General features: G+C 41.0%; 1 protein-coding gene across 2 annotated transcripts in view; it reads left to right on the top strand.

Annotated features, from left to right (window-relative positions):
- Rgs22 (regulator of G-protein signalling 22) overlaps positions 1-25,060 on the top strand; it is a 180,065-nt gene that overhangs the window by 148,190 nt on the left and 6,815 nt on the right. Inside the window, exon 28 of one of the 2 annotated variants that reach the window (XM_011245371.3) lies at positions 6,518-7,149. The exons of the other annotated variant lie outside the window; for it this stretch is intronic. The gene's annotated coding sequence lies outside the window, so the exon portion shown is untranslated. Of the gene's footprint in view, positions 1-6,517; positions 7,150-25,060 lie in introns of those variants that run through there. 2 annotated transcript variants of the gene reach the window in all.

The following is a 25,060-nucleotide window of genomic DNA, read 5'->3' as shown; positions in this document are numbered from 1 at the left end:
TACCTGTTTGGCTGTGTTTTCCTGCTTTTCTTTAAGGACCTGTAACTCTTTAGCAGTGCTCTCCTGTAATTCTTTAAGTGACTTATGAAAGTCCTTCTTGATGTCCTCTATCATCATCATGAGAAATGTTTTTAAATCTGGGTCTAGATTTTCGGTTGTGTTGGGGTGCCCAGGACTAGGTGGGGTGGGAGTGCTGCGTTCTGATGATGGTGAGTGGTCTTGGTTTCTGTTAGTAGGATTCTTACGTTTGCCTTTCACCATCTGGTAATCTCTGAAGCTAGCTGTTTTAGTTGTCACTGTTAAGAGCTTGTTCTTCAGGTGACTCTGTTAGCCTCTATAAGCAGACCTGGAGGGTAGCACTCTCCTTAGTTTCAGTGGGCAGAGTATTCTCTGCAGGCAAGCTCTCTTCTTGCAGGGCAGGTACCCAGATATCTGGTGTTCGAACCAGACTCCTGGCAGAAGTTGTGTTCCACTCACTAGAGGTCTTAGGATCTCGTGTGGAATCCTGTGTGGGCCCTTGCGGGTGTCAGGCGACTCCGCTGGCAAGGTAGCCCGGGGCTCGAGTGGAGTGGAAGGGGTTTGTGCCCCAGATCAAGCCCGGGTAGCCTGCTTCCCTATGTACCGCAGTCTCAGGTTCTGCGCGATTGGATTGGGGCAGGCGCTATGTTCCACTCACCAGAGGTCTTAGGATCCCATGGGGAGTCCCGTGTGGGCCCTTGCGGGTGTTGGGCAAGACTCTGCTGGCAAGGTAGCCCGGGGCTCGAGTCGAGCGGAAGGGACTTGTGCCCCAGATCAGGCTCGGGTAGCCTGCTTCCCTATGTACTGCAGACTCAGGTTCCGCGCGATTGGATTGGGGCAGGCGCTGTGTTCCACTCACCAGAGGTCTTAGGATCCCGTGGGGAGTCCCGTGTGGGCTCTTGCGGGTGTTGGGCAAGACTCTGCTGGCAAGGTATCCCGGGGCTCGAGTCGAGCGGAAGGGACTTGTGTCATTTTATGACTTCTGAAAGTCCTAACTAGTGTGTCAGCCAAGGCCATTGTGGCTTTAAAAAGCAGACAGTTGGACAGCCTCTGTAGATCACCTGTTACATATGAAGGAATGGCAATATAGGATCTGGACCTGCACAGAAGCCCTGTGGAGACAACAGAGCTTAGACCAGCATTTGTTTTGCTGGCAGAATTTATGGTAGCTTTATGTTGGCAGCATAAAACAACCATCATTTTAGTTAGGGTGACATAAGCCTAAAATTGTGTTTGTTCACTTGGAGCAGGGCCATATGACTATGGCACTTGGCTGTGGTAAGGTCCACTCCCCTACACACCTTGATTTCATGTCAGTGGATGTCAGATCAGTACTTCTGTGGAGTGTATTTGGCTCAGCCTTTCAGTGGGTTTGAAACTCTGGGAAGGCTGGTTGGTAAGTTTCATAAACTCTGAAGATCATAGACTACAAGAGTGCAGCTGACCTTTGGTCTCTTGGAACTCTCGCTGATGAGGAGGAAAAGATGAACTACTTTAGAAACTCAGTCCAGTGATGCAGAATATCACAACTATGCTTAGTTGGCAAAAGGCTCGATTAGTTGTATTTCTACACACTGAAGAAGACGGAAAAGATGCTTTGTGAATCTGTGTTGTGGGTTTAGTAACCTAAGTCTATCACCACATTCAAAGCACTTTTACCAGGCTCCCTCAACCATAATCCTTACGACCATCTGTGGCATAGTGTTCCATACTGAGCATGGTTGATTCATGATTAGCCAGCAAAAAGTTGATTTTAGTGTATTTTGGACTGATTGTATTTGTCCAACACTAAGGAATGACAAGTTTGTTTCAAAAACAAATATAAAAAGTAAAACAGAAAAACGGCTTCCATAAGACTATTGTCTTCATAATTTTAAAATATCTTTTCCAAGATGTTATGTTTTTCTAATTTTTAATTGAAAATTATTTGAGGGCTGGTGAGATGGCTCAGTGGGTAAGAGCACCCGACTGCTTTTCCGAAGGTCCGAAGTTCAAATCCCAGCAACCACATGGTGGCTCACAACCACCCGTAATGAGATCTGACTCCCTCTTCTGGAGTGTCTGAAGACAGCTACAGTGTACTTACATATAATAAATAAATAATTTTAAAAAAAGAAAATTATTTGAAAAAGAAGACCTTAATTGAGAATTCTATTTCTTCTATTGATACGCAGGATTTATTTTTCACATAAGTGCTAGAGATTGAGCTAGAGGTTGGTCCTGGTGCTTCCACAGAACAATCTCAACAGCACCTTCAGGACTTCCTTCTAAGCAGCTGTCATAGTTTGCAGGTTCTTTAACTTGTGTGTCATTGATAACAACATACTTTACTAAAGACAGTTGAGGGAAAGGCCCAAAATTATAAAATTCGTTGCTTATAAGCTTTTTCATATTCTTATGCAAAGTGACTGGAAGAACAAATAACATCTAGATCTCTTTACTAAAGAGTGGTGATAGCCGGGTGTGGTGGTGCACACCTTTAATCCCAGCACTTGGGAGGCAGAGGCAGGCGGATTTCTGAGTTCGAGGCCAGCCTAGTCTACAAAGTGAATTCCAGGACAGCCAGGGCTACACAGAGAAACCCTGTCTTGAAAAACCAAAAAAAAAAAAAAAAAAAGAGTAGTGATATTGATAATGATGGCTGTGGTAGTTTGAATGTAATTGGCCCCGTACACCCAGAGAGAGTGGCACTATTAGGAAGTGTGATATTGCTGAAGGAAGCATGTCACTATGGAGGTGGACATTGAATTCTCCTATGCTCAAGCTATGCCCTGTGTGGAACAGTCTTTTTCTGCCGCCTTTAGATGGAGATGGAGATTCAGATTCTCAGCTCCTTCTCCAGCACCTTATCTGCCTGGATGTTACTATGCTTAACACAGAGACAGGGTGTGTGACCTTTGTGGTATATATATGTATGTATGTACACATGTGTGTGTGTATGATATATTTAAATTTTGGTTTAAGATTTTTCAATATGAGATCTTGGTTAAAATGGGTAAGCATTGTACTTTGACAGTTTAGAAGTGACTGGAATGGCACTATAGGAATTTTAAACACACACACACACACACACACATATATATATAATTTAATATATATATATGGAGAGAGAGGAGAGAGAGAGAGAGAGAGACTTCCTATTTATTTATACCTTCAGGATCAGATGAAATAAATGTAAGGATCAGGAGTAGAACTGAATAATTCTTTACAATTAAGACAATTTTTTTTTTCCTGTGGACTTTGTATGTGAATGCCTGCATCAACATCTGCACACCATGCATGTGCCTGATGATGGAGGAGGTCAGAAGAAAGCATAAGATCCCCTGGGACTGGAGTGGTGGTTGTAAATTGCCGTGTGGATGCTGGGAATTAAACTCATGCCCTCTGCAAGAGCAGCAAAGACTCTTTAACTTCTGAGTCATCTCTATGGCCTTGGGATCAACTTAATCCATTAGGACAGACTAATGGCCAGGTGTGGTAGCACACATCTTTAATCCCAGCATTCAGGAAGCAGAGGCAGGCAAATTCTTGTGAGTTTGAGGCTAGACTGGTCTATACTGTGAGTTTTGTTTCATTCCAGTCTTAAACAAACAAACAAACAAACAAACATAAAACCCCACCAGACTAACAGAAGATAGTGTTACATTTCAAAGGTTACAAACTTTGAATTTTGACAGTTTTACGTGTTGTTGGTTTGGAAATGAGTCTGGATCACAAAGAGAGACCATTGTGTCCCAGCTTGAGGGGAAAGGCCTCCCTGATAGAAGTGTTGTATCTCTGAGGAGAAAGGTATCCTGATAGTCCAGAGCCAAGGAATCCTACGAAGAGGCACAGTACAACAAGCCTCATACTGAAAGAACCTAGTGGGGAAACCCCCACTCAATTCCCGATTTGTCCTGCACCCAAGAATCACGAACAGAACAGAACACCTTGATGTAAAAACACGAGGTAGTTTAATGGCAGAGCTCTGGGTCAAAACGTATCTCACGCAGGAGACAGTGGATTTGACCACAAGGCTTGGAAGCTAGGGGTTTTTAATAGAAAAGGGTCTGGGGCTAGGGGAGGAATTGTCGCGGTTTCACATGATTGGTTCATTTAAACATCAGAAGATAACATTTAACTTAGGTCAGAAGGGCAGGAGATAGGGAGGCACCTGGCCAGTCCAGCATGTCATTCTCTTTATCTTTATGGCCAAGCAGCCTCAGGAATGTCTTAACGATGGGCCTGCCCGGGCATGTCCTGGCCTGTTCTGCTATGTTCTCAGCCCCAAGTTTCAAAGCTCACAAACAACTCTTTGGGCTATTTGACATACATTACATGAATCAGAGGTCTCAAGTTTTATTTTCTTTCAATTCAAGACATTTATTGGAATGGACACAAGAGGGTTGCTGCCTCTGCTAGAAGGAGAAGCAGCCGAGGACTGAGCAGGAAGCAGGCTCTACATAAGGTTTGGGGGATGGGCTTTCCAGAGTGGCCTGGGATTGGTAGAATTTTTGTGGCTTGATCTTGGAGCAAGGTCGAGGACTGGTGGAATTTTGATCTTAGGGATTGGTAGATTTTTCAAGCTCAAGGATTGGTGGGTTTTCCGAACCCCCTGAAGTGGGCTCTGACTTTTTACCCTATAACCACTCTAGCTGAAGTGTCTCAACCAGGCAAAATCTTACTCTTGCTCAAGTAGGTTCACAACTCACCTGTGGAGTCTTTCCGGGTGTCACTTGACAGGAATCTGACATTGGCCAAGGACATGGGCTTCAGGCAGGAATCTGACATTAGAGCATGACAAAGAAGTAAGTTCTGGCAGGGACCTGATATTGACTACGGACAAGGAAGTAAGAATCTGGTTTTAGGGTAGGACAAAGAAGTAGGCTCAGATATCTTATCATCCTTAGAAACATCGATCACCACCAGAGTGATCATGGGGCTTTGTGTTTATTGTCTTGCTTGTTCCTTAGTGATTGTCTTGCTTGATTCCTCATTGTACTACTGACCCTAAATACTTGCATGTAATTAAAATGGTATAAAAAGTGGATTGGGAAAATTAAATTTGCCTTTAGTCTCAGGATTGACTGGGGTCATGCTACAATGTTGTCTGTCTTTTTTCTTTTTAATCCTCACTTCCACGCTGAAGAACCTGTTGACTGAGTGGGCTCAGTCACTCACCAAAGCAGAAAAGCAGGTACACTGGGACAGGAAGTGTGCTTGTTTTGTATTCTAACACAGGGTGGCTGTGTCTTTCTGCAGCGGCTGGGGTCTGGCCTCACCCTCTTTCCAGATGATTCAGCACACAGGAAAAAGGAAGGCTCAGTGCTCCAGGAATGCTTCAGGGCTGTGTGTACAGTGGATCTGCTGTGTGTACTGAGTTTTAAAGGATAAAGTGGAGAAGATAAAAATTATTAAACACAAGTTTTCCTAAAGTGTTTGATAGAAAAGGATAATTTTCTTACATCTGTACAGATGACTTAAAGATTTATTTTTATTTATGAGTGTGTGTGTGTGTGTGTGTCACAAGTATGTGTGTGATTGTCTATGGGGACATTGTATCCTCTGGAGGTAAAATTTTAGGCAATTGTGAGCCACCCAGTGTGGGTGCTGGGAACCAAATCACTGCACTCCATTTTTCTCTTCAGCCCCTACACAAATAACTTTAAAGGAATATTTTAGTAATATAACCTAAAATAGGAATGTCTGGTTTCATGGTGGTTTTCTTACACACTGGAGAAGAAAGACAGGTATTTGGGACTTGTTTTTCTAAGTTACAAACTCCTTTTGTTTTTTGGTTTTTTTTTTTAGACAGTTTCTCTGTGTAGCTCTGGTTGTCCTGGAACTTAGGCTGTAGACTAGACCAGCCTGGAACTTAGAGATCTCAAGTGCTGGGATTAATGGTATATGCTACTACGCGCAGCTACAAATGTTTTCTTTATACTGCTGCCTCTGAGCTTTTGCATCTCTGCCTTGGTGAGTGTCTTGTGATGTTAGCAGCACTGGCTTCTGAGTGCCCAGCTTTGGGCTGTCCTCCGTGAGTGTCATCCATGGTACCTGCTCTAGGAATTCATTTCTCCAGACTCCAGAGGAAACACACTCACTTTCTCCCACAGCTCACTGTAACTACAGTTGGGTTCTGTAGCAGTCTCCCAAGTGTCCAGGCTTATCAGAATACTGTCTCATCAGTTTTGTTAACAAAGCAGATTGCACAGGATCTTTAATCTGCATTATAATCAGGTGCTTTAAAAAAAAAATGGCAGTTTCTCCGGAGGATACATCTTAATTTCCAAAAGGTGAGGTCACTCAAGGCAGCCTCCGCACTCTGCCGGGTCCTGGACACTTTCCCAGTAATGTGAATAGAGCAATGCTTTTCAAGACCCACATGAATGGCCGGGCTGAGTCTTCCTACTGCCTTAGTCTTACTGCTGTGAACATGCATTAATGTTAATATGAGTTATAAAGACATTGTATAAAGTAATGTCCTGTTACTGTTTTGTTTTGTTTTTTGTTTTTCAAGACAGAGTTTCTCTGTGTAGTCCTGGCCAAGAATTGCTGAAGGAAGACTCCTGACTCAAATAGTATGCAGAGAGAGGCATAGAGTGTCTATTCTGCAGAAACCACCAGTATGCTGGGGTCAACCATTCCTCAAAATAGTGACAACCAGAGGAGCTCGCACCCCCCCCCCCTTGTTACTCAGGACTAGGGGAATTTTCTAGAAGGGTTAGGTAACCTCTCAAATGATTGGCTAGAGGTACAGCAACAACATTAGTACAATTTTGATTGGTGCCTATATTAGTTTTATTATTTTTGGTGAGGCCTTAAAGAATTTCAAGAATGACTCAGTTCTGGCCTCATCTCCTCCAACTAGATGTCCCAGTCCAGAGTCAGGACCGTCATTGATTAACGACCCCATTGTTCATGGCTCCCCAGAGGAACCTTGTTGATTTTCCTGGGAAACTGAAAGTTTTTCATTCCCATGGATTTTAGAGCTCTCATTGGCTATCTTTGTGGACCAACCTGGCCTCAAACTCACAGAGATCTGTTTGCCTCTGCCTCCCAAGTGCTGGGACTAAGAGTGTGTGAAACCACTCCCAGCCAGTTACTTTGTTTTGATCAAGGAAAAAATAAAGGAGTTGTTGTATCCCAAAATTACAAATTCTTTAATATTAATTACAAATTATCTAATTAGTCTCTAATTAGAGTCTAATTTTCTAAGCAAATGAAACAAAGTAATTGCTGAGGTAATTTGTATGGGACCCACCAGCGAGAGTCGAACAGTCCTCTGATGGGGGAGTGAGGATGACTATAGGAAAGGCAGAAAAAAGATGCAAGAGACAGAAATGGGAGGGCTGCAGGTCATTACCAGGACAGTCTCGAGTTTGTTTTTCTTAGCCCTTTTATACTACAAAGTGCAGCAACACCTCAAGCTCACAGAAACAACTCTGAAATATACAGAAGTCTTTTGTTCCTGAAATGGGCTGGCAGCTTGCCTCCAGGTTTTCTCACAGAAGTTCCCCTTCCCCCTGCTCCTCCTTGCAGCAAGCATGGTGAGGCTGCCCTCCTCCTTCCTGGCCTTTCAGAGGAGAGGGAACCTGGTCTGGTGCGGAATGTGTCTCCCTATCACTATCATTTCCATAAAGACACCCCTTAACATGCCCTCCCTCCAACCCCTGAGGATCCAGAAATGCCTGCTTTAGAATAGACAAAGGGCAGCCTCCCTTGCCTCTGAGTTGCTGGCACTCTCACTGATAAAGGGCCAAGCACTTACCAGGTGCATCTGGCCCTATCCTTCGGAAAGAAGCAAAGAAAAACATCCTTGAGAAGATAATCAGGGGTCACTGGTGGGTATGGCTGGCCATAAAACACACTAATTCCTACTTGCACTATAAAGTTACTCCCCTGGTCAGAAGAGTGACTCCCCACCCCACCCCCAAGTTTCACAATTCCACCTTGCTGCCTGAACAAACATTGTTTGAAAAATATGACTTTCCTTGCCTCCCCTGTCACCCTAAAATCCAAAGAACCTCTAACTATGCTGTATATAAGTGCAAGCCTTCTAGGCTCGAGGTCGCACTCCTGTTCTGCCAAGTCTCTCTTTGCATCTTTGCATTGGACTCCGAGGTTCTAAGAGCTCTCCTGGGGGTCCCTCAGAATCACAGACACAACATTCTCATGGGAAAGCCTGCCTATTCCTTCCATCAAGTCGGTAGAATCTTCCGAACACCCCCCCCCCCCAGAGCCTCATGTGCACCTCCTTTTATTATTCCATTTCTCAGCAGGCTGGGAAATCTGCCAACAGGCCCTGACCTGCCTTGACTCTGCCTAGCAGGCAGACTCACTCTCTCTCTCTCTCTCTCTCTCTCTCTCTCTCTCTCTCTCTCTCTCCCTCCCACCCCAGGTCTTCTTAAGAAGTGGCAAATGGCTCCCAACAGTAATTATTTTCACAGAGCCTCATTTTGTGAGCTGCAATATTAAAAATGTTGAGCTTAAGAAAACTCTTAATGAGTCAACTCACCAGAACAGACATTTAACCAGTAAGAATTTAATGTCAAATTAGGTTTATTGGGAAGTGTTTGCACATGTTTATGGCATTCTTAGTGCACTCTAAAAGATGACAGGACCGTCCCTATCCCAGTGAGACCCTGCCCTAAATGTATTCATTTTACACATCTATACCAGGAGTGGACTGGTATTAAACATGGCAGTTTCCAATGTACCTCACTGACCAATGATCCACACATGGTATCCTTCAAAAACCTCTGACTCAGCATCTGCTTGGTGTTCTAGAAAGGCTAGTCTGAATAAGGTCATCCTTGATGACTTGATGTTTCTTTTTGATGGCATCTGTTGTGACACTATTCCTGGAGAGATGGGAAGATGTGAACAGACATCTCCTCCGCCCAGATAGAGAGTCACGAGAGACCAAAATACAGATACCACCAAAGTCCAACTTGGAGAACTAATGAGTTTTACTGGAACTAGTTACAGGAGCATGAGTGAGGGTTACTTATAGAACTGATTCAAAGACAGCTGTATCACCAAAAGCCCAACCCAGCATGAGTGACAGATCAAAAACGCTGGGAACCTGGAACACACTGAACACCTGCAGGCTTGACAGGTTGCAGAGTGTCCTTTCCCTGACGCTCAGTTGGTCATGCCTCTTGCAGGCAGCTCGGCCATCTCTGCACCATCCAGGCTGTATAGTCTGAACCTCCCCTAAGCAACTAGGCTTGTCTAAGAGTCTTTTTTGTAGCTTGGCTTATCTGTGAGGTTCTCTCCTTCAATGAGGAAGGAGGGACTTAAAGAATTGGGTTGGTTTTGGGGACTTCCTGAAGTTGAGCTGTTTACTTCCCATGTTAATGAGCTTCCATGAAGGATGGAGTGTTTTTACCTCCCCTGTGGTTTCACCTCCTTCTAAGCATCCTGCCTAAAACACCCTGTTATTTCACTTTCCTATTCAATCCTAGGTCTTAAGAAGTTTCCCTCCATGATGGAAGGTTTGAATTCCAGAGGAAATTTTTACATGACAGCATCCTTGGACTTGGACCTTGCCTAGGTCACTGACTTTTCAGAGGTGCTAGTTCTGGTACCTGTAAAATCCTTATCAACTTGAGCTAGAGAGATGCTCTTAGAGAGGACCTAGGTATGGCTTTCTGTACCAACATGGTGCCTCACAGCAGTTCCAGGGATCTGACATCCTCTTTTGGCCTCCTCAGGCACCAGGCACATACATGTGGTACCCATATACACAGCTAGACAAAACAGTCATACACATAAACAGTTAAAAATTTAAAAATAAAGGAAGCGCCTTATCAACTCTTCTAGATTTCTTGCTTTCAAAATTCATGTCTCAAGCTGGAGAGATGGCTCAGCAATTAAGAGCATTGACTGCTTTTTCCCCAAGAACCTGGGTTCAATTCCCAGTACCCACATGATAGCTCACAACTGTCTATTCTGTTCTGGGGGATCTGACACCCTCACACAGACATACATGCAGTCAAAACACCAATGTACATAAAATAAATATTTTTAAAATAATAGAAAGGAGCCTGGCTGTGGTGGCGCATGCCATTTATCCCAGCACTTGGGACGCAGTTCTCGGCATGTGTGTCTTGGGCTGAATCCTGCCTTTGATTCAGATCCAGAAGAATTCAACAGCTCTGGGTTCTGTGGGCACCAGCATTCATGTGCATCCACATGTATGCACACACAAACACATACACACACAGACACAGACACATACACACCTAAAAATAGTAATAATAATAATAATAATAATAATAATAATAATAATAATAATAAACAGGCTGGAGAGTTAGCTCACCAGTTAAGGACACCGAGTGTTCCTCCTAGAGATCCTGAGTTCAATTTCCAGCAACTACATAGTGGGTCAAAACCATCAGTAATGGCATCTGATGCCCTCTTCTGGTGTGACTGAAGACAGCTACAGTGAACTCATACATATAAAATAAACAATTGTTTTAAAAAATTGTGTCACACAAAACATAACGACAGCCATTTTAGGAAGAGTTTGAAAGGGTTAGTAATAATACTAGTTTGGGCGGTAGATTTCTTCTTTTCTCCAGCCTCTAAAAAGAGGTCAGACCAGCTGGTATTGATCCTCTGATCCCAGCAAGGGCTGTCATCAAACTGGGTCTGTGTGATTAGAGTACTGTTCACAGTCATATCTATGTTCTCTCAGTAGGAATGTGATACCTTTTGATAATTTTAAAGTTACATTTGCTTGCTTGTTTGTTTAATAAGTGTGTGTATCTACTATAGTGTGTGTAGAAGGTGGAGGATGACTTGTTAGTCCTACCATGTGGGACCCAGGAATCAAACACAGGCTGCCAGCCTTGGCAGCAAATGCCTTTATATGTTGAGCCCATTAAATAACTTTAATGTCTCCTCTAAGAAATAGGAACTTTTTCTTTTTTTCTTTTCTTTTTCTTTATCTTTCTCTTGTGGTTTCAATGACAGGCTCTTAAGCATCAATGGTTTCTACTAAGGGGAGATGAAACTTAAACTTAAGAGCATCTAACACAAATGAGACACATGATTTGTATGTCTACTAGTAGCTTGCAAAGGAACCAAGAGGGTGGTATTTGGAGAAACAGGAAAGGTGGTGAGTGCTATGGGTGACATAACTGATCTCCCAGAGCTGGAAGTCTGATGCCAACAAATCAAGAACTTATGAGACCATATTTTCATGTTATCGCATTAATGCACAATGATGTTGTCTGTGAATATAAAGGTAAACTGCTGAGTAGGTAGAAATAGTTGGTTTTAGAAATTGCAGTGATGGGGACACATGAGGGCAGAGTTTTGCCTTTCTTGCTGCTTCTGGATGCTTTGAGTCCCAAATAAGTCCTAGAACCCTTCCTCCTCCCCAACCCTGACATTAAACATCTAGGAAATCTGAGATATCATGAAAAGATCTAACCCAAGAATAGTAGGAATAGAAGATAATAATTGGAGTCCCAGCTCCAAGGGCCCAGAAAACATTCTCAACAAAATCATAGAAGCAAACTTTCATAACCTAAAGAAAGAAATGCCTATAAACATACAAGAACCTTATAGAACATAAGTTAGAACTGACAAGAAATGAAAACCCTCCTCGTACATAATAATCATAACACAAAATCTACAGAACAAAGAAAATTAAAAGTGGTAAGGGAAAATGTCCAAGTAACATACAAAGGCAGACCTATCATAATTACACTCAACTTCTCAACAGAGACTGTCAAAGCTAGAAGGGTCTGGAACCTCTAAAATACCACAGGTGCCAACCTAGACTACTCTACCCAGCAAAACTCTCAATCACCATACAGGGAGAAAACAAGATATTCCAAGACAAAACCAAATTTAAACAATATCTATCCACAAGTCAAGCCCTACAGAAAATACTTGAATGAAAACTCTAAACCAGGAAGGTTAAGTACAAGAAAACACAGGGAATAAATAATTCCACCAATGAAAACAAGATAAGGAAAGCACACACACACACACACACACACACACACACACACACACACACACCACATATACACCTACACTATCAACATCAAAATAACAGGAAATAACAGTCACTGGTCATTATATTTCTCAACTTCAATGGACTCAATCAATTCTCCAATTAAAAAGACAAAGGATAACAGAATGGATTAAAAAACAGGATCCATCATTCTGCTGTATACAGCAAATACATCTCAGCAACAAAAAGAGACATTACCTCAGAGTAAAGGGCTGAAACAAGTTTCCAAGCAAATAGTTCCAAGACGCAGGATGAATTAGCCATTCTAATATCTAATAAAATAGATTTTCAAACCAAAATTAAAAGAGATATGGAAGAACATTTCATATTTATCAAAGAAAAAAATCCTCCAGAAGATGTCTCAATTCTGAACATATGTGCACTGACTACAAGGGCACTCACATTCATAAAAAAAAAATTACTAAAGGCTAAACTGCACATTGAGCCACACATTAATAGTGGGAGACTTCAACATGCCACTCTCACCAATGGATGGGTCATCAAGACAGGAACTAAACAGAGAAATAATGAAACTAGCCAAGGTTATGAATCAAATGGACCTAACAGATACCCATAGAACATTTCACTCAAACAAAAGAATTTACCTTCTCAGAACCTCACAAAACCTTCTCCAAAACTGATCATACAGTTGATCATAAAGCAATCCTCAACAGATACAAGTTGGTCACAAAGCAAGCCTCAACAGATACAAGAAATCCTTGTATTTTGTCAGACCACCATGAATTAGAGCTGGACTTCAAGAACAACAGAAACAAACAGAAAGTCTAAAAACTCATAGAAACTGAACCACTCTCTACTCAATGATCATTTGGTCAGGGAAGAAATAAAGAAATTAAAGAATTCAATGAATACAAAGGCACAACATACCCAAACTTATGGGACACAATGAAAGTAGTGCTAAGAGGAAATTTTATAGTACTAAGTACCTTCATAAAGAAATTAGAGTTCTCATACTAGCTATTTAAAAATAGATCCAAAAGCTCTACAGAAGGAGGAGGAGGGAGAGGAGGAAGAGGAGGAGAAGCAAGCATATCCAAGAGGAATAAATGGCATGAAATAATCAAACTCAGAATAATACAAAGAACTAACAATAGCAAGAGCTGGTTCTTTGAGAAAATCAGCAAGATAGACAAACCCTTAGCCAAACTAACTAAAAGGCAGAGAGACAGTCTCCAAGTAAGCAATATTAGAAATGAAAAGAGGGGCATAACAGCAGACACTGAGGAAATTAAAAGAATCATTAGGTCTACTTCAAAAACCTGTACTCTACAAAATTGAAAAATCTAAACAAAATGGATGATTTTTTAGATAGATATCACTTATCAAAGTTAAGTCAAGAATAGATAAACTATTTACTTAAACAGTCCTATAATCCTTAAGGAAATAGAAGCAGTCATTAAAAGTCTCCCAACCAGCTCCATTCTCCTGCTGTCTCTCTTCCACCTCCATCAGATTCCTGACTCATACAGGTAAGCTTTCCTCCCCCCCCCCTTTTTTCCTGCTCTTTGAGCTTTTTGGTTCAAGCCAAGCTGCCCTGAGCAGCCTTCCAACCCAGGGGGGACCTCCATTCTCCTTTTATCTCTTTGCCCACCTTCATCTCATCTTACCCAAGGCTCTTGAACCATACAGAATACAGGTCTGGAACCATACAGCCACACCAGGATCATCAAGGTTCACCCCCATCTCAATACCTACTAAACCAAGAGCATCCAGGGCCCAAAACCAGATTGCTAAAGGCCCCCAAAAGAACACAATCGACAAAAGCCAGGATATTGTGATGCCTCCAAAGCACAGTTTGTTCACTACAATAAGGATTTCCTAACACAACCCAAAAACAGAAGATGACCTTAAATCCAATCTTATAAAGATGATAGAGGCCTTTAAAGAGGAAATGAATAAATCCCTTAAAAAAATACTGGAAAATACAACTAAACCGGTGAAGGAAATAAATAAAACTGTGCAAGACCTGAAAGTGGAAATAAAAGAAATAAAGAAAACACAAACGGAGGAAATCCTGGAGATGGGAAAACTAGGAACTATAGATACAAGCATCACCAACAGAATACAGGAAATGGAAGAAAGACTTTTTTTTCCTTTTTTAAGATTTTATTTATTTACTTTATGTATGATGAGTACACTGTAGCTGACTTCAGACACACCAGAAGAAATCATCGGATCCCATTACGAATGTTTGGGAGCCACCATGTGGTTGCTGAGAATTGAACTCAGGACCTCTAGAAGAGCAGTCAGTGCTCTTGACCTCTGAGCCATCTCTCCTGTCCCCCCGAAGAGAGACTCTTAAGCATAATACAATAAAAGAAATTGATGCATCAGTCAAAGAAAATGCAAAAGATAAAAATTTCCTGACACAAAACATCCAGGAAATCTGAGATACCATGAAAAGACCTAATATAAGAATAATAGGAATAGAAGGTGAGCAGTCCCAGCTCTAAGGCCCAGAAAATATTCTCAACACAGTCATAGAAGAAAACTTTCCCAACCTAAAGAAAGAAATGCCTATAAACTTACAAGAATACCAACTAGACTGGACCAGAAAAAGAAAATCCTCCTGGTACATAATAATCATAACACAAAATATATAGAACACAAAATATATAGAACAATTAAAGAATATTAAAAGCTGTAAGGGAAAAAGTCCAGGTAACATACAAAGGCAAACCTGTCAGAATCACACCCAACTTCTGAACAGAGACTGTCAAAGCTAGAAGGGCCTAGACAAATATCCTGCAACCTCCAAAATACCGCAGGTGCCAACCTAGACTACTCTGCCCAGCAAAACTCTCAATCACCATAAAGGGAGAAAACAAGCTATTTTAAGAGAAAACCAACTTTTAAAAATATCTATCCACAAGTCCAGCCCCACAGAAAATACTAAAAGGAAAACTCCAACTCAAGAAAACACTGGAAATAAGTAATTCCATCCCAGCAAAAAACATGGAAATCACAAATCATTCTCCAAAACTGATCGTATAGTCGGTCACAAGGCAAGCCTGAACAGACACAAGAGAACTGCAAGAATGCCTTGTATCTTTTCAGATCACCACAGATTAGAGCTGGACGGCAACAACAGAAATGGAAATCACACCAAACTCCTCCCTCTGCCCCCCACCTCTCTCTCACACACACAACTAATATAAAAATAACAGGAATTAACAATCACTAGTTTTTAATATCTTTCAACATCATGGACTCAATTCCCTAATAAAAAGACACAGGCTAACAGAATGGATTAAACAAAACAAAACAAAACAAAACAAAACAAAACAAAACAGGATCACTTGGGAGGCAGAGGCAGGCAGATTTCTGAGTTTGATGCCAGCCTGGTCTACAAAGTGAGTGTCAGGACAGCCAGGGCTATACAGAGAAACCCTGTCTCGAAAAGCAAAACGCAAACAAACAAGCAAACAGGATCAGTCATGCTGCTATAGTCAAAGAATCATTAGCCCTTACTTCAAAAACCTGTACTCTGCAAAATTGGAACATCTTAATGAAATGGACAATTTTCTAGACAGATACCACTTACCAAAGTTAAATCAAGATCAGGTAAATGATTTACACAGTCCTATAACCCCTAAAGCAATAGACTCAGTCATTGAAATCTCCCAACCAAAAAAAGCCCAGGGCCAGATGGTTTTATTGCAGATTTCTACCAGACTTTCAAAGAAGAGCTAATCCCAATACTCCTTAAACTATTCCACAAAATAGAAACAGAAGGAACAGCCAGGCGTGGTGGCACTCCTTTGAATCTAGCACTTGGGAGGCAGAGGTAGGCAGATTTCTAAGTTCGAGGCCAGCCTATTCTACAGAGTGACTTCTAGGACTTAGCTATACAGAGAAACCTGTCTCAAAACAAACAAACAAACAAACAAAAACAATAAATAAATAAATACAACAGAAGGAACACTACCAATCTCATTCTATGAGGCCACATTCACCCTGATACCTAAACCACAAAAAGATGCAGCAAGGAAAGAGAACTTCAGACCGATTGTGATTATGAACATTAATGAAAAATACTCAATAAAATACTCGCAAACTAAATCCAGAAACACATCAAAGACATCATCCATCAAGATCAAGTAGGTATCATCCCAGGAATGCATGGATGGTTCAATATATGAAAAACCATCAAGGTAATCCACCTATAAACAAACTGAAAGAAAAAAAATCACATGATTATCACATTAAATGCTGAAAAAGCCTTTGACAAAATCCAACAGAGAAATCAGGGATGCATGGCACATTCCTAAACATAATCAAAGCTGACAGCCAACATCAAACTAAATGGAGAGAAACTTAAAGCATTTCCACTAAAATTAGGGACAAGACAAGGCTGCCCACTCTCTCCTTATCTATTCAATATAGTACTTAAAGTTCTAGCCAGAGCAATAAGACAACAAAAGGAGATCAAGGGAATATAAACTGGAAAGGAAGAAGTCAGAGTATTGCTATTTGCAGATGATATGATAGTATACATAAACAACCCCCAAAATGCTACCAGAGAACTCCTACAGCACATAAGTAAGTTCAGCAAAGTGGCTGGATACAAAATTAATCAGTAGTCTTCCTTTATACAAATAAATGGACTGAGAAAGAATTTAAGGAAACAACTCTTTACTATATAGCCACAAATAATATCAAATATCTTGTAACCAAGCAAGTTAAAGATTTGTATGACAAGAGCTTCAAGTTCTTCAAGAAAGAAATTGAAGAAGATATCAGAAGATAGAAGGATCTCCCATGCTTATGGATGGGTAGGTTTAACATAGTAAAAATGGCCATTGTGACAGAGAGAGTGCAGGTGGCAAAAGCGACATAGCTTCTGGGACAGGGTCTCTTTTGGGCTTTCAACTTCTGCTAGTTGGCAGAGCTGAACTCCAGACCTCTGTGCATTTGCCTGCAGAGAGTACTCTAACAACTGAGACTCAGGAGAGAGTTGGACTCCCAGGAGTGCTGACAGAGGCTAACAGAATCACAGGAGGAACAAGCTCCAGCCAGAGACAGCTATAAAAACTAACGCCAGTGATGACCAGATGGCAAAAGGCAAATGTAAGAATCTTACTAACAGAAACCAAGACCACTCAGCATCATCAGAACCCAGCACTCTCACCACAGTGAGTCCTGGATACCCCAACATACCTGAAAAGCAAGATTCGGATTTAAAATCATATCTCATAATGCTGGTAGAGGATTTTAAGAAGGACATTCATAACTCACTTAAAGAAATACAGGAGGACACTGGTAAACAGGTAGAATGTCATAAAGAGGAAGCACAAAAATCGCTTAAAGAATTACAGGGAAAGCACTGCTGCCGGGCAGTGATGGTGCATGCCTTTAATCCCAGCACTTGGGAGGCAGAGGCAGGCAGATTTCTGAGTTCAAGGCCAGCCTGGTCTACAAAGTGAGTTCCAGGACAGCCAGATTACTGATTTCTTTAATATACAGAGAAATGCTGTCTTTAAAAAAAAAAAAAACAAACAAACCAAACCAAACCAAAACAAAACAGACAAACAAACAAAAACCACCAGTGCTAAACAGGTAGAAGTCCTTAAAGAAGAAACACAAAAACTCCTTAAAGAATTACAGGTTAACACAACCAAACAGGTGATGGAATTGAACAAAACCATCCAAGATCTAAAAATGGAAGTAGAAACAATAAAGAAAACCCAAAGAGAGACAACTCTGGAGATAGAAATCCAAAGAAAGAAAATCAGGAACCATAGATGCAAGCATCAACAACAGAATACAAGAGATGGAAGAAAGAATCTCAGGTGCAGAAGATTCCATAGAGAACATGGACACAACAAAGAAAAGAAAAGAAAATGCAAAATACAAAAAGATCCTAACTCAAAACATCCATGAAATCTAGATCACAATGAGAAGACCAAACCTAAGGATAATAGATATGGATGAGAATGAAGATTTTCAACTTAAAGGGCCAGTAAATATAATCAACAAAATTGTAGAAGAAAACTTTCCTAACCTAAAGAAAAAGATGCCCATGGACATACAAGAAGCCTACAGAACTCCAAATAGACTGGATCAGAAAAGAAATTCCTCCCGACACATAATAATCAGAACAACAAATGCACTAAATAAAGATAGAATATTAAAAGCAGTAAGGGAAAAAAGTCAAGTAACACGTGAAGGCAGACCTATTAGAATTACAACAGACTTCTCACCGGAGACTGAAAGCCAGAATATCCTGGACAGATGTTATACAGACCCTAAAAGAACACAAATACCAGCCCAGGCTACTATACCCAACAAAACTCTCAATTACCATAAATGGAGAAACCAAAGTATTCCATGACAAAGCCAAATTCACATATATCTTTCCATGAATGCAGCCCTTCAAAGGATGATAAAGGGAAAACTCCAACACAAGGAATGAAACTACGCCCTAGAAAAAGAAAGAAAGTAATCCTTCAACAAACCTAAAAGAAGACAGCCGCAAGAACAGAATCCCCAACTCTAACAACAAAAATAACAGGAAGCAACAATTACTTTTCCTTAATATCTCTTAATATCAATGGACTCAATTCCCCAATAAAAAGACATAGACTAACAGACTGGTTACCCAAACAGGACCCAACATTTTGATGCTTGCATGAAACCCACCTCAGGAAAAAAGACAGACTACCTCAGAGTGAAAGGCTGGAAAACAATTTTCCAAGCAAATGGTCCCAAGAAACAAGCTGGAGTAGCCATTCTAATATTGAATAAAATAGGGTTCCAACCCAAAGTTATCAAAAAAGATAAGGAGGAGCACTTCATACTCATCAAAGATAAAATCTTCCGAGATGAACTCTAGGAAGGGCAGCCACATTCATTAAAGAAACTTTAGTAAAGCTTAAAGCACACATTGCACCTCACACAGTAATAGTGGGAGACTTCAACACCCCACTGTCATCAATGGACAGATCCTGGAAACAGAAACTAAACAGAGACACATTGAAACTAACAGAAGTTAGGAAACAAATGAATTTAACAGATATCTATAGAACATTTTATCCTAAAACAAAAGGATATACCTTCTTCTCAGCACCTCATGGTACTTTTTCCAAAACTGTTTTGGTCACAAAACAGGCCTCAACAGATACAAAAATTTTGAAATTATCCCATGCTGATCTTCAATAACAACATAAATAATAGAAAGCCAACATACAAGTGGAAGCTGAACATCACTCTACTCAATGTTTGGTCAAGGAAAAAAAAAAGAAATTAAAAGCTTTTTAGAGTTTAATGAAAATGAAGCCACAACACACCAAAACTTATTGGACACAATGAAAGCAGTCCTAAGAGTAAAACTCATAGCTCTGAGTGCCTCCAAAAAGAAGCTGGAGCAAGCATACACTAGCAGCTTGATAGCACACCTGTAAGCTCTAGAACAAAAGGAAGCAAAAACACCCAGGAAGAGTAGAAGGCAGGAAATAATCAAACTCGGGGCTGAAATGAACCAAATAGAAACAAAAAGAACTGTTCAAAGAAGCAACCAAACCAGGAGCTGGTTCTTTGAGAAAATTAACAAGATAGATAAACCCTTAGCCAGACTAACTAGAGGGCACAGAGCCAGTATCCTAATTAGCAAAATCAGAAATAAAAAGGGAGACATAACTACAGAACCTGAAGAAATCCAAACCATCAGCAGATCTTACTACAAAAGGCTATACTCAACAAAACTGGAAAACCTGAACGAAATGGACAAATTCCTAGTCAGATACCAGGTACAAAAGTTAAATCAGGATCAGATTAATGATCTAAACAGTCCTATTTCCCCTAAAGAAATAGAAGTAGTCATTAATAGTCTACCAACCAAAAAAAAAAAAAAAAAAAAAAAAAAAAAAGAAGCAAAGCCCAGGACCAGATGGGTTTAGTGCAGAGTTCTACCTTCAAAGAAGACCTAATTCCTACTCTCCTCAAACTATTCCACAAAATAGAAACAGAAGGTACCCTATCCAATTCATTCTATGAAACCACAATTACTCTGATACCTAAACCACATAAAGACCCAACACAGAAAGAGAACTTCAGACCAATTTCCCTTATGAATATTGATGCAAAAATACTCAATAAAATTCTCAAAAACTGAATCCAAGAACACATCAAGATGATCATTCATCATGATCAAGTAGGCTTCATCCCAGGAATGCAGGGATGGTTTAATATATTGAAATCCATCAATGTAATTCACTATATAAACAAACTCAAAAACAAAGACCACACGATCATCTCCTTATTTGCTGAGAAAGCATTTGACAAAATTCAACACCCATTCATGATAAAAGTCTTGGAAATATCAGGAATTCAGGCCCATACCTAAACATAATAAGAGCAATATATTGCAAACCAGTAGCCAACATCAAAATAAATGGAGAGAAACATGAAGCAATCCCACTAGAATCAGGGAGTAGACAAGGCTGCCCACTTTCTCCCTACCTATTCAATATAGTACTTGAAGTCCTAGCCAGAGCAAGTAGACAACAAAAGGAGATCAAGGGGATACAAATTGGAAAGAAAGAAGTCAAAATATCACTATTTGTAGATTATATGATAGTATATGTAAGTGACCCTAAAAATTCCACCAGAGAACCCCTAAACCTGATAAACCGCTTCAGTGAAGTAGCTGGATATAAAATTAACTCAAGCAAATCAGTGGCCTTTCTTTACACAAAGGATTATCAGGCTGAAAAAAGAAATTAGGAAAACAAAATCCTTCAATAGTCACATAATATAAAATACCTTCATGTGACTCTAACTAAGGAAGTGAAAGATCTACATGATAAGAACTTCAAGTCTCTGAAGAAAGAAATTGAAGAAGATCTCAGAAGATGGAGATATCTCCCATGCTCATGGATTGGCAGGATTAACATAGTCAAAATGGCTATGTTGCTGAAAGCAATCTACAGATTCAGTGCAATCCCCATCAAAATTCCAACTCAATTATTCACCAAGTTAGAAAGGCCAACTTGCAAATTCATCTGGAATAACAATAAACCTAGGGTAGCAAAAACTATTCTCAACAATATAAGAACCTCTGGGGGAATTACCATGCCTGAACTCAAGCTATACTACAGAACAATTGTGATAAAAACTGCATGGTACTGGTACAGCGACAGACAGGTAGATCAATGGAATAGAATTGAAGACCCAGAAATGAACCCACACACCTATAGTCACTTGGCCTTTGACAAGGGAGCTAAAACCATTCAGTGGAAAAAAGACATTTTCAACAAATGGTGCTGGCACAACTGGTGGTTATCATGTAGAAGAATGGGAATTGATCCATTCCTATCTCCTTGTACAAAGCTCAAGTCTAAGTAGATCAAGGAACTCCACATAAAATCAGAGACACTGAAACTTTGAGAGGGGAAAGTGGGGAAAAGCATCGAAGACATGGGCACAGGAGAAAAATTCCTGAACAGAACAGCAATGGCTTGCGCTGTAAGATCAAGAATTGACAAATGAGACCTCATAAAAGTTCAAAGCTTCTGTAAGACAAAAGACACTGTCAGTAAGACAAAAAGGCTACCAACAGATTGGGAAAGGATCTTTACCAATCCTAAATCAGATAGGGGACTATTATCCAATATATATAAAGAACTCAAGAAGGTGGACTCCAGAAAATCAAATAACCCTATTAAAAAATGGGGTACAGATCTAAACAAAGAATTCTCAACTGAGGAATACCGAATGGCTGAGAAACACCTGAAAAAATGTTCAACATCCTTAATCATCAGGGAAATTTAAATCACAACAAGCCTGAGATTCCACCTCACACCAGTCAGAATGGCTAAGATCAAAAACTCAGGTGACAGCAGATGCTGGCGAGAATGTGAAGAAAGTGGAACACTACTCCATTTTTGGTGGGATTGCAAGCTGGTACAACCACTCTAGAAATCATTCTGGTGGTTCCTCAGAAAATTGGACCATAGTACTACCGGAAGATCTAGCAATACCTCTCCTTGGCATATACCCAGAAGATGTTCCAACTTGTAATAAGGACACATGCTCCACCCTGTTCATAGCAGCCTTATTTATAATAGCCAGAAGCTGGAAAGAACCCAGATGTCCCTCAACAGAAGAATGGATACAGAAAATGTGGTACATTTACACAATGGAGAACTACTCAGCAATTAAAAACAATGAATTTATGAAATTCATAGACAAATGGATGGATCTGGAGGATATCATCCTGAGTGAGGTAACCCAATCACAAAAGAACACACATGATATGCACTCACTGATAAGTAGATATTAGCCCAGAAACTTAGACTGTCCAAGATACAACTTGCAAAACACATGAAACTCAAGAAGAAGGAAGACCAAAGTGTGGATACTTCGTTCCTCCTTAGAATGGGGAACAAAATACCCATGGAAGGAGTTACAGAGACAAAGTTCGGAGCTGAGCATGAAGAAAGGACCATCCAGAGACTGCCCCACCCAGGAATCCATCCCATATACAACCACCACACCCAGACACTATTGCATACACCAGCAACATTTTGTTGACAGGACCCTGATACAGCTATTTTTTGTGAGGCTATGCCAGTGTCTGGCAAGTACAGAAGTGAATGCTCACAGTCATCTATTGGATGGAACACAGAGCCCCTTAAGAAGGAGCTGGAGAAAATACCCTAGGAGCTAAAGGGGTCGGCAACCCTACAGGAGGATCAGTACTTTGAACTAACCAGTACCCACCCCAGAACTGTGTCTCTAGTTGCATATGTAGCAGAGGATGGCCTAGTCAGCCATCAATGGGAGGAGAAGCCCTTGGTCTTTCAAAGATCATATGCCCCAGTACAGGGGAATGCCAGGGCCAGGAAGCAGGAGTGGGTGGGTTGGGGAGCAGGGCGGGGGGGGGGGGATAGGGGACTTTCAGGATAACATTTGAAATGTAAATGAAGAAAATATCTAATAAAAAATGAAATGAAGAAAAAGAAAAAAAATGGCCATCGCAGCAAAAGCAATTTATAGATTTAATGCAATCCTCATTAAAATTCCAACACAATTTTTATAGACCTTGAAAGAGCAATTTTTAACTTCATATGGAAAAACAAAAACACAGGATAGCCAAAACAATCCTGAATAATAAAAGAACTTCAGGAGAAAACACCATCCCTGTACTATAGAGCAATAGTGATTAGCATGGTATTGGTACAGAAACAGACAGTTTGATCAATGAAATTGAATCAAAGACTCAGAAACAAACCCTCACACCTGTGGACACTTGATTTTTGATAAAGAGCCCAAAACCATACAATGGAAAAATAAAAGCATCCTCAACAAATGGTGCTGGTCTAACTGGATGTCTACATGTAAAAGAATGCAAACAGATCCATACTTGTCACCCTGCACCAAACTCAAGTCCAGGTGGACCAAGAACCTCAACATAAAACCAGGTACACTAAATCAAATAGAAGAAAAAGTGGGAAATAACCTTGAATTCATTCATACAGGAGACAACTTTCTGAACAGAACACCACAGGCTCGGGCTCTCAGATCAACAATTGGTAAATGGGACCTCATGAATCTGCAAAGCTTCTGTAAGGCAAAGGACACTGCCAATAGGACAAATCAGCAGCCCACAGATTGGAAAAGAATCTTCACCAATCCTACATCCGACAAAGGGCTAATATCCAAAATTCAAAAAGAACTCAAGAAGTTAGACATTAACAACCCAAATATTCTAATTTTAAAACTGGGGTGCAGAACTAAACAGAGAATTCTCAACAGAGAGATCGCGAATGGCCCAGAAGCACTTAAAGAAATAGGCAATCTCCATAGTCATCAGGGAAATGACAATCAAAGCTGTAGTGGGTTTGGCCTAACGTTGCTTGTGTTCTTATATTAATTTGAGTCCCCAAAATCGTTTGCATGAGAGTCCACATGCCCCAATGAGACACTGAGGGACCCTGCCCCCAGTTCTGATTGATGACTAAAGATGCCAGCAGCCAATGGCTGGGCAGGGTAAACAGAGGCAGGACTTTAGGATTTTCCAGGCTTGGGACTGAAAGGGAGGAGGAGGAGCAGGAGGAGGAGGAGGAGCAGGAGCAGGAGGAGCAGGAGGAGGAGGAGGAGGAGCAGGAGGAGGAGGAGGAGCAGGAGCAGGAGGAGCAGGAGGAGGAGGAAGAGGAGGAGGAGGAGGAGGAAGAGGAGGAGCAGGAGGAGGAGGAGGAAGAGGAGGAGGAGGAGGAGGGGGAGGAGACCTGCCCTGGCAGGAGAGTGTGAAGGAGAGAAGAGATGCCATACCTGAGAAGCAGGTGCAGCCACATGAAGGAGCCAGGAGAGTGTGGCCCAGAGCAGCCAAGGGAGAATATAGAATTTAGTAAGTGATGACTCAGGATCAGAATGGGTAAGATCAAAAACTCAAGAGATAACACATGCTGGTGAGGATGTGAAGCAAGGGTAACACTTCTCCTTTGCTGGTGGGAATGCAAACTTATACAAGCACTTTGGAAGTCCATTTGATGTTTTCTCAGAAAACTGGGAAAAATTCTACTCAAGACCCAGCTATACCACTCTCTTAGGCATATACCCAAAAGATGCTCCACTGTACCACAGGGCCACTTCTTCAACTATGTTCATAGCAGCTTTATTCGTAATAGCCAGAAACTGGGAGCAACTCAGATGTCCCTCAACCGAAGAATGGATACAGAAAATGTGGTTCATTTATACAATGGAATACTATTCAGCTATTAAAAACTAAGACATCAGCCTGGCATGGTGGTGCACGCCTTTAATCCCAGCACTTGGAAGGCATAGGCAAGAGAATTTCTGAGTTCGAGGGCAGCCTGGTCTACAGAGTGAGTTCCAGGACAGAAAAACCCTGTCTCGAAAAAACAAAACAAAAAAACCCCAAAACCAAAACATCAGGTGACAGCAGTTGCTGGCAAGGATGTAGTGAAAGAGGAACATTCCTCCATTGCTGGTGGGATTGCAAGCTGGTACAACCACTCTAGAAATCAGTTTGGCGGTTCCTCA

This window comes from Mus musculus, chromosome 15, assembly GCF_000001635.26.
Source record: "Mus musculus strain C57BL/6J chromosome 15, GRCm38.p6 C57BL/6J".
Taxonomy (NCBI): Eukaryota; Metazoa; Chordata; class Mammalia; order Rodentia; family Muridae; genus Mus; species Mus musculus.
This window is presented reverse-complemented; position numbering and strand designations above follow the sequence as displayed.